Here is a 14649-nt window from a genome sequence, read left to right on the forward strand (position 1 = left end):
TCAGTCAGGCTCAGTGAGAAGAGGTCCTGCCTGCCTCTGTCAGCTTGGACAGGTGCCCTACGCCCAGTCCCCCGAGGTTCCTGGGATGCGATCTGGCACCCGGCACTCACATCCAGCCGAGAGGAGAGAGTGAGAAGGCTCCAGGAGAAGACGGATCGCTCAGTCTGGGTCCCGTGCTCCTCCCTGAGATGAGCCTGGGGGGGCGGGCTGGGGCCGGGGCCCTCTGAGTGGGGAGCCCTCCGTGCCAGGTGGACCTTGGGAAAGACGGGCTCTGTGCCCGAAGGAGTGGGATGCTGGTGGGCAAACCCGCGGGGCTGCACGGTCGGTAGCTCAGCATCTTCACACCGCATGGGGCGCCCACATCGCACACTCTGCCAGACAGCACGTCTGAGTAGAAGCTGTGAAACTGCTTCATCCTGGGAGAAAAAAATCAGGAGGAACAGACTTTCCGAACTAGCTGTTTGCCTTAAGTAAGGATTCCACCTACAACATTTCCTTGACGTGTTGCTACCACCACTTCCAATGAGGGCATAAACATCTCTCAACAGCCCTGGCCTGGGACTGACACTACGCACACCGACTGGCATGCACCTATGGAAGTAAGACAAAACCCAGAAACTTCTCCCTGCACCTAAATAGAATAGAGAGGGTAATAAACAAACACACCAGGTCGATTAGCAAAAAGAATCCTTCCGATTTGGACTCCAGGATTAGAACCGCCTCCAGACGTCAAACAGCACGGTAACCTGCAGTTGTCACATCGACTGCATTTCCTGTGACGCCCCGGTCGGTTCCAAACAGTTATACTTGCATTTATACAGAGCCACATATTTCAATAAATATAGCAGCCTTGCAAGAAAAACCCCAACCGCCCCCAGCATGCCAGGGAAGGTGCGTGTTTCCCAGGACAGATGACAGATGAGTTCATAGAGGACAGTGTCAGCCAGCCCTCCTGAGTAAAGGTGGACTCATAAAAACAGGAGCTTACAATGAAGTCATCATAGACTAACTCTGGGTCCTCTGGAAACGCCCTTCGTTTCTGATTGATGAAAAACAAGAAATGCCACCTTGCTTTTCTGGGTAGCAAAATCTTCATCACCATGGAGATCTAGCTCACGTCACCACTTGGGAAGAAAACTGTGTGCTCCTGTAATTCTTCTAATTACCGCTGGGCTCCAATGACACTAATTAACGGATAACCTCATAAAGCTGTGTTTCTTTTTCCAAGATGTAACATTAGCCAGACCTCTCAGAATAATGCTAAGATTCTAGGATTTTAAACTTCCACCAGAACATGTATTATTTTCTTGGTAAGCAAGGAAGGTCTTTATGTGTGACCGTGAAATAGTGTTTTATTTATACAAGCTTTAGAGGGTGCAGTTTCTGGACAGCTGTAAAGAACATTTATTTATTTTAAGAAATGAGCCAACACGGCTCTCTAACTTGCTAAAACATAAATGTTCATTTCTTAGGAAACTAAAACGGTGAGTTCCACATCAAGCCCATAGATCCTAATGCAAAAGAAGAGAATAATGTTATTATAAGACTGGGCTTTTCACATAGCTTCAGCCAAAACACTTAGGTGGCAAGATCAGCTTTCAGATTACACTCTACTGAAGCAGATACTAAGGGTTTTAGGCAGATCCAACAGTCCTTGGCGAGGTGTGCGAATAGGGAGATCGGAATTGCAGCCCCTCTCGTCCCAGACAAGCCCCACGGCCCCAAGCTGCTTCTCCAGCAGCTACAAGGCAGTGTGGTGTCACCCCTTCACCGAGAGGCACCTCGCAGCAGGTGCTTCAGACCAGCGTCATCTGTGCGGCAGCCAGGACACAGGTTTCCCGGGGCCACTGGATTCTTTCACTTTAAAAGACCTATTTAGTTTTTATTAAAAGGTAACTAACTAAATACACGAAATGAGTCCAGCAGTTAAAGCAGTTTAGGAAGGTTTCTCAGCATTTTGTGAGAACATTTTGGACAGGGAAGTGAAGATGACAATTTCTCGTGAAATTTTGCTAAGGCTGGTGCAGGTTCCTGTCACCACGGGGTTTCCATCTAGTCCCTCAAAACAGAAAGCCGAGCGCGTCCCGCCCCCTCACCAAGGGTCCCTCTTTGAACTTCTATTAGCCAGAAGTGACAAGTCAACAACAAACATCAACAAGCTGTGGCGATGTCCCCGAAGAGAACAGAGAACATCTGCAAAGGAGGCTTTACTGGCAGATCAGCAACTGCTGCCTGTGACAGTCAGATTCTCAGTTTTAACTGAGTTTCTAGGTCAATGGCCCGTGGTCTGATTCCGAAACCCTGAAACGGCCGCACCCGCAGGGCAGAGCCGGGAGCAGAGGTGCGGGAAGGGGGGCCGCGCGGCCGCTGTTTCCTCCTGAGCCGAGAGCTCCCGTGGGGCCGGGGTGGGGGGGGAAGCGCCCGCCCCTCCAGAGCCCACGACGCCTCCGAAGCCGCCCCTTCCCCCGAGGGAGGCGCCGCCCGCGGCCGCGTCCCGAGCCGGAGCCGGGGTGGCCGGGACCCCCGCCCTACTCACCCAGGAGCAGCCAGAGGCCGCGCCGCGGGAGGCCGCGCAGGCCCCGGGCCATGTCCGCAGCCGAGTCCGCCCGTCGCGCGCCCCGCCGAGGACTGAGCCCGCCGGGCGGCGCGCCGGGGGCGGGGGCGGGAGCGGAGCGGGCGGGAGGGAGGCGGCGGCAGTGCGGCCCGCCGGGGATGGGGGGCGGGGGCGCCGGGACCCAAAGGGAGGGCCGACAGCGGGGGAGCCGGGCTGGCCAGCACCTGCCACTGGGGCGCCGGGGCAGAGGCTGAACCTGCGAGGCGACCCGGCCCTCGGCGAGTAGCCCTGAGAGCGCGGAGCGAGCGCCGGGCCGGGATCTTTCCCGGGCGAGCGCACACTCGGGCTCCGGGGAACGCTCAAGTGTTTGACAAACAGACACTTGTTTAACTAGGGCGGCTCTTCTAGACAGGGCATCTCCATGTCAACCCGGGCACCATCCCTCCTCCTCTCCCTGGGTTACAACCGCCCACTCCTACCTCGGGGGTGTGCTCTGCAAAAGGCCAAGGTGCAGGCACTGGGGATCCTGAGAGGACAAAACCAGTCCCGGGGCCTGAGGAGACTCAGAGTAACCAAAAAAGGACCCATAGGTCCAATGAGGAACTGGAAAGACAAGATGAGGAACAGGGTGCGGGCGCAGGGGAGGAGGTGCACGAAGGTCCTGGGGCTGGAGGGAAGAGGGCTCTTTGGGGTGACAGAAAGGTGGCCCTGGTGGACTTGCTGCCGAGAATGGGTGGTGAGAGGCAGAGGAGGCTGGGAAGGCCTCATTCTGACTCTGAACTTGTGTAGAAAGAGAAAGGGCTCCCTAGGGTGACACATGAGAGACCCGGGAAGCCTGAGGAAGCACAGATTTCCCCAGCTTGCTTGCTCAGACCTGACCTGGGAAGCATCAGCCCAGCATAGCTGAGCTGACCTGGGCTCTCTAAGCTCTTCTGGCGGCTGGAATTCACCTTGCAGTGGTTCCTTCTTGTAACAAACTCTTCCAAGAACTCTGAGCAACTGAGTAAACTTACGCTCACGCTAAGGAATCAGCCACCGCCCTAGGGAGGAGGAGAATCACCACCCCAAGAGCAACTCACACCTCCGTGGCTGAAGCTTCATACACGTAGCAGAGCGCCCCGTGAAGGATTCTGTGGCCAGTCCGTGTGGGCGGACTCAACACTTCCCTCCGCTGAATGAAAGGGAACAGGGCCACCTGCTGTCCGCTCAGAGAACAGGCAGCAGCTGACAGCCAGGTGGTTGGGAAGGCACTCAGGGCCAGCAAGCCTACAACCTGGGGGTCCCAAGTGTCCTGATAGGGGTCTGTGTCAGATAGTGGCGGAGGCCACATGCACTCTTGAGTAGCCCCTCTTCCCAGACCTTAGGAAGATACACCCCAGCGGGTGGCCTGGCCTCTCACTTTATTCATTTAAGAAACATCTGAGTCCCAACTGTGTGCAAGACTGTGCTGCATAAACAAGGCAGGTCCTGCGCTTCAGATGGTGGATCTAGTGAGGAACGTCCAGATCTAAGTAACGTGAATGCTGTGACACAGGAACCACACGTATGGGGCCTGGTGCGCCTGGCTCAGCTGCAGTGTAAGAAGCCTTGAGGGCTGGGTGGAGGAGTGTGTGAGGGGCTGCAGGCCAGAGTAAAGAGCCAGTGACCGGGGACCAGGCCAGGTGGGAAAGGCGCGGTTACAGGAGATGAGTGGGGCCCAGCCCAAGCCTGTGAACCCTATACTGGGGACAGCCAGTCACTGGTTAGGGAGAAGAGTGGGCATCTCTGCTGCTCTCAGACTCGCCCTCCGCTCACCCTTTTGAGTCACCCTTTCCACCCTTGGCCTGCGGGCCTCCCTGCATCATCTTCTGGTCAGCTCCTTCTTCATTACCCCAGGTACCTTCATTAACCTGGGACCCCACTGGGGTCAGCAGGAACCATTCTTTGCAACATATTCTTTGAGGCTCAACTGCAACAGGAGGCGTGGGCTGAGCAGGGGAAGCCCTCTGCCTTTTCTCCTCCATTTTCTCACACTCACCACCCTAACAGACACATGTACCTAGCAAGACAAAGTGTTATTTCTCAAGTTCATGTACTTAGGAAGTTCACAGTTCTCTTGGGAATGCCAAAGTCAAGAGGTATACACACCATGGCGCTTTCTCCCCTAATGGTTTTCTTTTCTGCACCTTGGGTCTGGGTAAAAGATGTCCCAGTAATTACGATGGGTTTTCCCTTCTGCAGAGGTAGGAAAGTGGGACAAACTCTTTAACACTTGTTCCTGTAGCTGTGACACGTATCTAAGAGTTGACAATTTTGCCCTGGCTAGATTTTGTCTGATGTATCTGTATTTCTAGCTGGTAGCATGGAAAATCATTCCTCTCCCTGGGCACCTCCATCTATATGGATGTTAGGTTAAACAATGGAAGAGTTGAGAAAATGGCCAAGTGCTTTACTGTGTGCACAGTAGGGTTAAAGACACAATCTAGATAGTTCAAAAAGACCTGGTCAACTTCACTAAAAATCCAAAATTAAAGAAGGCTTCTGTTTCCAGCCATGATGAAATAAGAGGGACTGGATTTACCCTCCCCACTTCAACTAAACAACTGGACAAAACAGATCTGGACCACAGGAGAGGGATCCCTATGAGATGGGAAACAGCTCTATTACAAATACATAACACAACCACACTGAAGGCGATCAGGAATAAAAGACAGAACCTAAGTAAGTTTAGAGAATGATATTCTGACTGCACACTCTAAGGATAAAGACAAAAAGAACTTTACACAAATGCTGTACTCCAGGTAGTAAATGTTTCTCCCAGGGTCTGACTTAGCAATGCTGTCATGATTCGGTGTGTATGCTAGGTCTGAATAAACAACTACAGGTGTGTCTGGGTGCACAGAACCCAACCCAAAGAAGCTCCTAACGCCTACAGCTGGAATCATTTGAGCGACAAAATAAGCAATGCTAGTGCTGTAGCTCACAGAACAAAATGAACGTCACTGAGTCCATATTGAAATAAGTAACTGAATAAATACGTGGGGGAGAAAGGACAGGTTTTCCTTACGGAACAATTCTAAGTAATAAATGTAGAAGGAAAGAAAGACATACAAAATCATCACTAGACAAACACCACAAGAATAACTGTTTCAGGCAAGATTGGCTGATGGATGCTAAACCAGTGAGCAAAAGTTTTAGGAGAAACAGATACTGACATACTATCAAAGATCTCTCTCAATTACGAAGGAAAAATAGTAATACAAATAAAATACAGTGGAGGAACCCAACAGAGGCCGCCATAACCAAGTGATGAAGGATAATATCACCTGCAGGAGATGGATCATGTACCCCAGATATGAAGTACTGAAGACCTCTTCTGTGGTATTCTTTATCAAAAAATGCATAACCTCAATCTCATCAGGAGAAAACAGCTGATAAATCAAAATTGACAGGCATTTTATAAAAATAGCTAATCAAATACTCATCAGAAGTGTCAAGGTCATGGAAGACAGGAAAATAACAGGAACTGTCCCAGACTGGAGGGGATGGAGAAAACACAATAACTAAATACAATGTGGGACACTGGAGTGGGTCCTGAAGCAGAAAAAGAACATTAGGGGTTAAAATTGGTGAAATCTTAAGATCTGTGGTGAGTAGTATTGCACCAATGTTAATTTCCCAGTTTTGATAATTTTACTGTGGTTATGTAAACTGTTAACATTACAGGAAGCCCAACCAAGGGCATACATGAACTCTCTGTACTATTTTTGCAACTTTTCTGTAAATCTAAAATTGTTGCTAAGTAAAAAGAGCGTATAACAAACACTTAATCTGAACACTGCTTGTGTGCCTATTTCCCAGAAGTTCTCAGTGAACACTGTAACCATCCCTACTTAGGAGAGAGAGTGTGTGTGTGTGTGTGTGTGTGTGTGTGTTTGGCGGGGGAGGGAATCAGGGAGGGAGAGGTAGGAAGAGAGAAAAAAAAAGAGAGAAAGAGAAAAAGAAGCAAGCAGCAGGCTCTTGATCCAGTTATATCTGAATTAATTTCTGGAAGTGTCACTTATGTGAGTTAAGTTTACTTTTTTTGTGCTTTGGCTAGTTTGATTTGTGTTTCTATCATGTGTAATCAAGTGCCCCCTAACACAGCAACTTACGGCCTGCTTCATTCTAAGAAATTTTCAGGCAGGTTATAGACATTCATAGAAGAGAAAAAAAAGATAATCAAGAAAGGAGAATGAAAGCAAAACAGCAAGATACTACAACAAAGTCAGGGTAAAGTTACAACACAGAAAGATGCATCACTGCACACTGCTTGATGACTGCACTACCGGAAGCAGCAACCCTTGACGCGCTCTTATATTGTAACAAGTACTGTGGCAAACGCTTTACTTTACTCCATGCCTAGGAGGGCAGATGCTTCTTGTATCTCCATTTTACACACCAGACAACTGAGGCACAGGGAAATTATATAACTTGTCCAAGGCTAAACACAGCAGACAAACTTGGGGCAGGAATCTGAAACAAGAAAATCTGGCTTCAGAACCTGCCTTCTTAAACAGTAAACTGTTAGAAATGATGCGCAAGTCTGGCCCTCAGCTTCCTCGCAGGAACACCGAAGTTGTTTATAACGATGTCCATAATATACATAATAATGACATTAATATACATAATAATGACATTCTCTGATCTGTCAGGGGACTATCGCTATCAACCCTAAGTATCACGATGTTATTAAGATAAAAGTTCTATATAAATACGAAGAGGTGGTGGTTTATTTAATACTCATAGCTCACACCTACTTTATCCCCAAGAAACAAAATTCAGGCAAAGATACACTGAACCTATAAGCAATCTTATATTGTTCCTAGCAGTTCCCTAGAGGTAACAATTATAGCTTTATTAGTTTTCTATTGCTGATGTAACAGATCACCACAAGCTTGGTGGCTGAAACAATACAGATTTATTATCTCATACTTCTGTAAGTCAGAAGTCAGAGACAGGTTTCACCAGGCTAAAATCAACATGTCGGCAGGGCTGCACTGCTGCTGGTAGCTCTAGGGGACAATGTTCCCTTGCCTTTTCCAGCTGCTAGAGTCCACTTGCAATCCTTGGCTCCTAGCCACCTTCCTCCATCTTCAAAGCCAGTAACAGTGGGTGAAGCCCTTCTCGAAATGCCATTTCTCCGGTTCTCTCTTCTGCCCACCCAGATAATCCAGGATCATCTTCCCATCTCAAGGTCAGCTGATTAGCAACCTTACTTGCTTCTGTACCCTTAACTCCCTTTTGCCATGTGACGCATTCACAGGTTTGGGCATGAAGACTGGTCAGCTTGGAGGGCCATTGCTTTGCTGACCACAGGAGCTAACACTTATTAAACATTTTACTATATGCCAGATAGATACTTTGCAATAAGTAACAATGATCAATAATGAAAAAAAGTTAAGTCAATATATGCAGAACTCTGGCTGAAGAACTATTTTTTAAAAAAGAAACTACCTGTAATATTGAGCTTCTCAGTTACACATATTATCTCTTTGGACTAGAATTAACATTGGCATTAGGCAGAGCCAACTGGGAATTTTTAGTCCCACTTTTTTGGTGATAGTCTCAGGGTATTCTACAACATTCCAGGTCTCTGGTTATCTGCAAACACAATTACCTGTATATTCTATTTGGTACAGCTAAAGTGCTCTTTGGTGTCCCAGTAATACAGTATGAAAGAAAAATGCTTCTGAGCAATAATTAAGTCTGCTAAAATTATCTGAAACTTTGCTGGCTGAAGATATTTGGAAACCTGGATAATTTGACCAGTCTTTTAAATTCTATAACGATTTAATATAATTAACCAATGTCAAATTAGAGATCTTAGAGAATAAGATAAATATTGCTTTTTCACTTGCAGTTCCAAAGATTCATGAATTTCTCCAGTTTCTACATTTTACTTGGGAAGCTTAATAACAGTGATCAATTTACATGGTCATGGCTAAAATCCTTTTGATCTTAAAGTTGCCTGATCTTTACATACCTTTAGGTTTTGAAGAGGACATCTTTATTTCAAAAAACCTCAGTTATAATTTCATATGATCCTTTCTATATTTTCAATTACTAAATTGAATTCAGTAATTTGGTCTCCATGTATTCTAAAAGAGAATTCCACTGAATTAAATCCTTTTAGAGACAAACGACTAGAGGTATACTTCTCATGGCTGCTAGTATGTTAAAAATAATGTCTAATCCATGTTTCAACTTTATTAAAAAAGGTTACTCTGAATGTAGCCTTTTAATATAAATAACCGTATGATTTAACAGATAGGAAGCAATCTCCATAATTCTAGGATTCTACTAACTTGATGTATGGCCAAAACTAGAGAATCATCTACTAATTTGATGATTTTCAAGTTTCATTTAATCGAGTCCTTTAAAAAAAATTTTTTTAATTAATTAATTTATTTTTGGCTGCCCTGAGTCTTTGTTGCTGCACACGGGCTTTCCCTAGTTGTGGTGAGCGGGGGCTACTCTTCGTTGTGGTGCCCGGGCTTCTCATTGCGGTGGCTTCTCTTGTTGCGGAGCACAGGCTCTAGGCGCGCGTGCTCAGTAGTTGTGGTGCATGGGCTTAGCTGCTCCGCAGCATGTGGGATCTTCCAGGACCAGGGCTTGAACCCATGTTCCCTGCATTGGCAGGTGGATTCTTAACCACTGTGCCACCAGGGAAGTCCCCCCTCAATTTTTTTTTAACATCCTGGAACCCAATTTCTGCTAGACGTTTGGACTGGGTCTGGTAATAACCGGAGACAAATTAATATATGAAATAAGCCTAAAAAGTCCATGAAAGAGGAAAAATTTGAAATGCAATAGTTTGATCTATAGCCTTACTGTCCATTCGTATTCCATATAAACACTGGTAGGTAATTTACACTTGGAAAATGCCACCAAACCTGCAGAAAGTATTAAATTTTACTATAGATTCTACCTTTATTAAATATAAGTACACCAAATATAAATGTTAAATGGGTAACTTTTAATCAAGCAATACCAACTAAATATTGAATGCTCTAAACATTGTAAACATCTGAAGAAGAAAATGCACATTTGTTCATCTTACTACTAGTAAAACTCCAACTTTAAGCAGTATGTTACTTTTAAAAGTAAAGCAATTAAAGAAATTTATGTCATCAGATAAAGCATAAAATTAGGTCTTGAAAAGTGTTCCAATTTACACTCTAACCTAATATAACAGAACTTATTACAAAATGAACATAACATGGTGACCATTTAAATTTAAGTACTTTACCAAAGTTCACTCTTCCTAGTGAAAGCAGGGAAAATACATCTAAATGTTTAATACTAAAGTCATAAAAATGCATTAAATGTATCACAACAGTAATTTAATCATTTTGGAAACTTAAAAATATACATATTCCAAAATGTATATCTATAGACTCAGTTTATTTGCTATCCTATGGTCCAATATAAGAGTCTTAAGACAACTGAAAAGTGGAACTAAGAACTTCAGGTAAATTATATTTTTCATGTATGAAATAATAATAAACCTTTTCTTGGTCAATATTTAAAAAACTGATTTAACACAAAGTTTTAAAAATGACACCATTTCTGTTTCTGATCCAAAACATACTGCTTTAAGTCTCTAAGTAACAAGTTTGAAATATAAAGTTTATAAACATTAAAAATTATCTTTTAATTATATATAGAGAGATCTTTATATTGTAGAAACAACAGTTGCTAGATTTTAAGAGAGGGCTATATAAAGTAGAATATTATAAACAGCTAAACCCATTTACCAAGCCTATTCAATTGCATCATTTTGCTGTTACCACAATTTTTTCCTAAGTGCTGGAGAACATTCTCTGCAGGAGGGAACTCATGCTTTCCAAAGAAATTCTATAGGTGAAGAAAAGAAGGAAGAAATCAACAATAAAATGTGCTATGCTAAATCTAAAATTCCAGAAAAGTATATAGTTATCAGTACATTCTACTACGAAACCAACCATTGTAATTAAACCGATTTATCATATAAACAAACATCATATATACTTATTTACCATTAAGTTCTACCCCTTGACTAAGCATATCACTAAACTCAGTAAATACTCAGGGAAGTGCAACTGTTGGATCATGTGATAATTCTAGTTTAATATTTTGAGGAAGTGTCATACCATTTTCCACAGTGGCTGCACTATTTTACATTCCCATCAGCAATGCACAAAGTTCCCAATTTCTCCACATCCTCACCAACATTTGTTATTTTCTGGTTTTTTGCGGGGATACCAGCCGTCCTAATGGGTATGAAGTGGGTATCCCATTGGGGTTTTTTTGTTTTTTTTTTAATAAATTTATTTTTGGCTGTGTTGGGTCTTCGTTGTCGCGTGTGGGCTTTCTCTAGTTGCGGCGAGCAGGGGCTACTCTTCGTTGCGGTGCGTGGGCTTCTCATTGCGGTAGCTTCTCTTGTTGCGGGGCACACAGGCTTTAGTAGTTGTGGCACGTGGGCTCAGCTGTTGTGGCTTGCGGGCTCTAGAGTACAGACTGAGTAGTTGTGGCGCATAGGCTTAGTTCCTCCACGGCATGTGGGATCTTCCCGGACCTGGGCTCGAACCCGTGTCCCCTGCATTGGCAGGCAGATTTTCAACCACTGCGCCACCAGGGAAGCCCCCCCACAATGTGGTTCTGATTGCATTTCCTTAGTGACTAGTGATAATGAGCCTATTTTCCTGTGTTTATTGGCCATTTGCATTTCTTTGGAGAAATGTCTATTCAAATCCTTTGTCTATTTTTAAATTGGGTTTTTGTTTTTGTTGTTGAATTGCATTTATTTATTTATTTATGGCTGTGTTGGGTCTTTGTTGTTGCGCGTGGGCTGTCTCTAGTTGTGGCGAGCAGGGGCTACTCTTGGTTGCAGTGCGTGTGCTTCTCATTGCAGTGGCTTCTCCGGTTGTGAAGCACGGGCTCTAGGCACGTGGGCTTCAGTAGTTGCGGCATGTGGGCTCAGTAGTTGTGGTGCACGGGCTTAGTTGCTCCGTGGCATGTGGGATCTTCCCGGACCTGGGCTCGAACCCGTGTCCCCCGAATTGGCAGGCGGATTCTTAACCCCTGTATCCTTTCATTGCCGTAAGTCATAGCCATGAGTAAAACTATATACTGAGTCATGTGAGTTCTCCTAATGAATCACTAAGCCTAGGGGGTGGTCAATTTATATGCTACTATTGTCATACATGTTAATTATATTAGACCCTATAAAATACCATTATTCTTGTTTTATACAGTATTAGTTGATATAAACATTTTGATCTTCAGTACACCTGCATCTCTGACCTTTCATCTAAAATCACTTTCCTTCTTCCTAGAAAACACTGTTTAGTATTTTCTTTAATACAATGGGTCTTCTAAGTAACAAATTATCTTAGTTTTTAATTGGGTAAAAATATATTTATTTCATTTATTCTTGAAGGTTCTTTTCCTGAGTATAGAATCCTAGTTGGTAGAATTATTTGGTGGCTTCTGTTGAGAATCAGGTGTCAGTTTAATTGTTGCACTCTTAACGTAATTTTTTTTCCCTCTAGCTGCTTTATAGATTTTCTTTTTGCTTTGAGTTTTCAAGAAGTTTTTTGTGTGTGTGTGTGTGCATGTATTGCCTTTTATTTCTCTTGTGTATCCCTTATTCATAAAGCTTTGGGGCTCAATACATGGTTTTGATTGACTTTCAGCAGCTTTGCATGGTGGTCACAAGGACCATATTCAGGCAGTTTTTCTAATGCACTGAAGCCTTACCTTCCCTGCTTGGGATTTGAAAGGGCTTTACTACATTTCTGGCTTAATTTTTTTCATCATTCAAAATTGTTTTTCAAATATTGTATCTGACCAATTTTCTCCCTCTTCTTTTTTTGGTTAAAACTCCAAGTTGCACAAATAATTAGGCTTTCTTGGTATGTCTTTATGTTTCTTGCATTCTCTTTTGTGTTTTCCATCCTTTTACCTCTGTGTGTCATTCCATAATTTTTCTGACCTTTCTGATTCTCTAATTTGTCTAATATGCTGTAGAACCTATTAACTGAGTTATTCATTTAAGTAATTCTATTTTTTATTAATGGAATTTCCATTTTAAAAATATTTCCAGTTCTATACTAGAATTCTCAATCCTGTCTTTTGTCTCCTTGAGCATAATACATCTGAATTAATTAGCTTTTGCTGTGTAACAAATCACCTTCAAAATTTAGTGGCTTGAAACAATGACCACCTACTATTTAGCCTCTAATTCTGCCAGTTAGCAATGGGCTGGACTCATTTTGGTGATCTGTCTTATCTTGGTCGGGCTCACTCACGCATCTGTGGGCAGCTGCCAGGCTGGGTAGGCTATGTGCTCATCTACGCTAGACTCTGTCACATATATGGGCAGCTGGCTGTAGGCTGGAATGTCTTTGCTATCCTCCAGGTACAGTTGGTCCTCCATATCCGTGAGTTCTGCATCTGCAGATTCAACCAACCTTGGATTGAAAATATTTGAAAAAAAAAATTCCAAAAGGCAAAACTTGAATTTGCTGTGTTCTGGCAACTGTTTACAGCATTTATATTGTATTTACAACTATTCACATAGTATCTACAATTGCATTAGGTATTACAAATAACCTAGAGATGGTGTGAAGTATACGGGAGGATGTGTGTGGGTTATATGCAAATATTAAGCCATACTACATAAGATATTTGGGCAACCTCAAATTTTGGTACCCGTGGTGGGTGGGTGTGGGGGGAGGTCCTGAAACCAATCCCCCACGGATGCTGAGGGGTGACTGTAGCCTCTTATCCTCTAGCAGGCACCCTGGGTGTCTCTATGTGGCTGTAGCAAATTTCCAAGAGAGCAGAATGATCAAGGGCTCTTGAGGACCAGGCTTGGGAATGGTATAACTTGTCAAAGCAAGTGAAAAGGTCGGCCCAGATTCAGGGGGTGGGAAAACAGACTCCACTTCTTGATCAGAGGAGCTTCCAAGACACACTGCAAAGGGGCATGGTTATAGGGAAAGGAATAATTGTGGCTGTTTTTGCAAACAATCTATCACATACAAGTATGGTTTTTAAAAGTGTGTCTGGGGGATTCCCTGGTGGCACAGTTTAAGAATCCGCCTGCCAATGCAGGGGACACTGGTTCGAGCCCTGGTCCGGGAAGATCCCACGTGCTATGGAGCAACTAAGCCCGTGCACCACAACTACTGAAGCCCGTGCGCCTAGAGCCCGTGCGCCACAACAAGAGAAGCCACCGCAATGAGAAGCCCGTGCACCACAACAAAAGAAAGCCCACGCGCAGCAACGAAGACCCAACATGGCCAAAACTAAGTAAATAAAATAAATTTATTTTTAAAAAAAAGTTTGATAACTCAATTAGCTGGAGTCCCTGTGGGTAATTTCTATTACCTGGTGTTCATGCTAGTTTTCATTCATGTGGTCTTATTTCATTTATGATAAGGTATTTTTGATTGTATACTCTTATTTACAAAATTATTAGTATATGCAAAAATTTTGGTAGAAACAATTTGAGGCCTAAAATGATACTACCTTCTTCCAGAGGATTCTTACCTTCATTTCTTCTAGGTGCATGGCAGAACTAGTAACCCCAGATCATCTCAATCTAACTTAGGTTCTGAAGCTGACTTACAGTCCCTCAGAGGAACTATCTACTTCTGGTTCAAAGTTACTCCTGGAGTAGAGTAACCCATTGGTGTCCCAACTCTACTGCTGAGGCCCCACCCCCCTGGCTTCAGTGCTATCAGAAGGGTCCCTTTAAACTCCTAGCTGCCCCGCCTGCAAACAGTATTGGGGGAAAGTGGTCCCAAACAATGGGCATATTTCCCTGAGACTAATCTTCTCTTACACTGGCCAGATAGTTTATGGTATCTTGACAGTTCTCCAGTGCCTTCAAGCAGATGTCTTTATATTTATTCAGCTTTTCTAACTGTTCTCCATGGAAAGTTGGTTTTACTCACCTGGACAGCTATAACTGGAAACAAATCCCCAACCATTATTTTATAAACAGGGATTCTATGTTTGTGTGTGGTAATTTAAAAATACATACACAAATTCTTTGATACACCTTTCTTCAAAAGCGTGGGCTG

This window comes from Monodon monoceros, unplaced genomic scaffold (genome assembly GCF_005190385.1).
Source record: "Monodon monoceros isolate NGI ecotype Baffin Bay Population unplaced genomic scaffold, NGI_Narwhal_1 Super_Scaffold_16, whole genome shotgun sequence".
NCBI classification, from domain to species: Eukaryota; Metazoa; Chordata; class Mammalia; order Artiodactyla; family Monodontidae; genus Monodon; species Monodon monoceros.